The 2,754-nt window shown below is 41.8% G+C and overlaps 1 long non-coding RNA gene across 1 annotated transcript; it reads right to left on the bottom strand.

The window, feature by feature from the left end:
* Positions 1-435: 435 nt before the first annotated feature.
* On the bottom strand, positions 436-1,770 carry LOC125512341. The gene is made up of 3 exons (XR_007285305.1): positions 1,596-1,770; positions 1,261-1,382; positions 436-666 (listed from the first exon to the last, which is right to left on the bottom strand). It is a non-coding gene; the product is annotated as an uncharacterized LOC125512341 (long non-coding RNA).
* Between the last annotated feature and the right edge of the window lie 984 nt (positions 1,771-2,754).

The raw sequence follows: 2,754 nt of genomic DNA, 5'->3' as shown, positions 1-2,754 counted from the left end.
CATAAGGTCAAAAGCTGGCCGTCGTAAACTGACTATAGCGACCTTTCTTCTGGAATGGTCGCAAACGTTTATGACCAAAATAAGCCTACTGTTCTGTTTTGGTCACTAGCAACCTCCCCAGTCCACGTAGGCAACCAGCGTGGCAAGCTGATGTGGCACAAGATTCATCCCGGTCCAATTCAGTTTTCTACATGGGCCTAGCCCAACAATTCAGCCTATTTGTGTTTTTCTGTCTGTCAATTTTTGGTTGGGTTCATGGGCCAAGCCCAATATTGCAGCCTTTTTATTGTTGGGTTGTGGCCTTTATGTCTAAACGAATTTAGTTTTTCTTTTTTTCCCAAAAGAAGGGTCCACTAGTCAGATGGGTCCCAGTTGTCAGGTTCTAGTAACATCATCAGTTGGTTGTAGCCTTTTCAGGCGCAGTACATAGGAATACAATTTTGCCCATATATATTGTTGAGAATTTTTCATAATTTTGCTGTCAAAGCAGCATGTACACAGGAATACAATTTTGCTATCAAAGCAACATTTCAAACGTACATCTTCATGACATCGTACATAAAAACCAGCAATAAAAAGATTACAATATGCCATTTGGCTCAAATCACATAACATATGACATCCAGGTTCCAGCAACGAAAAAAGATAACCACCACATCATACCATCTGCACATTCAAAGAGAACAAACTATATGTCAAAAGAGAACTGAGCAGAAAATTGCCAATAAAAGAAAGAAGATAATATACTCTATAATTACTACAGATTTGCTCACTGGATACACACACACACTTTGCATATACAGATTTGCTCCCCACAAAAACAATTCTGAACAGTTGGCTATAATAATTTACGGCAAAGAAATTCCCAAAACAGAGAATGGTACATGTCGAAATTCCCCAAAAACATAGGAAATGCGACATCCATGACAAGCTGTGGCATTACTAGAGGATTTGATTAAACCAACATGTTGGAGTGTGTTGAATAGATAAAATAAACTCAATTAATGGGGTAATGCAAATTATTTACTCACTACCGCACGACATTCACCTGTGATTGAACCCTGCGGGCACATACAAATTATCACTTGACCCGGTTATGGAATGAGCTGGTGCAAGAATGAGGTAATTCCTACTTTATGTTGGACTAACCAAACACTATCCTTTAGTATGTAAAACCTTCTGTTCTTCCAAAAGATTCAGTAGAGTGGGCTAAATTCTTTACTCACTATAGTTTCAACTATTCTATATGGAAAAAATTACCAGAAAATCTCTGCAGAGAACCATTACCACCAATCAGTTGCGACTCAATTCTTCTTTCTTGACCCAAATGCATTCTTTCAGGCCAAACAGAATTGAGCCTCCTAGCGAAATCTTCAACTTCCCTATTTGTTCAGAAATGAAGCATGTCATTAATTCGCACGAGGGCTTTTGTACAGGAATATGAGCAGTAAATTTGTTATAGCATTTTCAGTATACATAATAATAGAATAATCAAATATAAACAGCAGTGAGCCCAAGTACTAGCAAATAGATCTTCTGCATAGAACACTACATCTTAGAAAAGAGAACTGGGGGTAGGAGAGGGAGCTGCTCACCGATGAGCTTGTGGTCGCTGCCATACATAGCCGCCGTCACGCCGGTCACCGTGCGCAAGAGCAGAGCACCGCTGCACCGGTGACACACACCATGAGCTACCTGGGGAAAAGAATATGAGCCACAGTTAGCCAATTCACATGACAGTAGGCAGGTAAAAGCAGAACCAGAGGATCATGAAGCAGGCAGAGCTGGGATTTCACTTTTTCTCTAGAACTAATAGAACATGCTACTAACAAGTTATCGGAACCATTCCAACAGCATGGCACACCACAGCTACCCACTACTCCATTAGTTAGTACGTACCAACCACAGCCACAACTCCACAGGCATTGCTGATGGAGCTAAACCGACTTCAACTTGCAGACAAAATTAGCACACAACTCATGCATCACATCACTAGCGAAGTAAACCGATTTCAGCATAGAGTTTATTATCATATGAGTTCCCTATTTCTGTGGTCCTGGAGTTTGGCATGTTACCTCATCCGCGATCATGCTAACAGTCAGACATAACATGGGTTGTACCATGGCGCCAGTGAAAGAAACATGCAGCAGAACTCTCAAAGAATCTCCCCCCCAATCACTTCTCAAATATGTTTCACTTCTTATTGGAAGCAAATGTCATTGTACTGTACATTTGTACAGACGAAATAGTTATCGTACATTTGTTACTACTGCCATATTTGATGCAGCTTGACTAGTATAATCAATGCAAATACTTCTAATCCCCACGAATCATAATATCAGTCAGGTTAAATGAAATCAGTTATCCCAAAGCAATGAGGCTTAATGACACCGGACCAAGAAAGACCAAAAAAAACTCGCCAACTTATCTTTCTGATGCACAATGGTCTCAGCGACCACCATCTCTATGTATAACCAGGTGTGCCTCGATATCAGCCGCGCTAGCGTCCTGTAGTGGTTGTCTGTCCAGTCCATCATCGGCACCACGCTGCGGGAGCAGGGGGATGGGAGCAAGAAAACAAGTATCAGTCAGCTCCGACCATGGCCAGGTATATTGTCCAACTCGGGACTGGACACAATCAACAGATATGAAATGCAAAATTGACAACAGCTCCCACCAGACGGAGGAAACGAACCTGGCGTGGATGAGCTTGACGCTGGTCTTCATGCCGGGCCTGGACCAGTTGTAGGTGAT

This window comes from Triticum urartu, chromosome 6 (assembly GCF_003073215.2).
Source record: "Triticum urartu cultivar G1812 chromosome 6, Tu2.1, whole genome shotgun sequence".
NCBI lineage: Eukaryota > Viridiplantae > Streptophyta > Magnoliopsida > Poales > Poaceae > Triticum > Triticum urartu.
The sequence above is the reverse complement of the archived record's forward strand: the minus strand, read 5'-3'. Positions and strand labels throughout refer to the sequence as shown.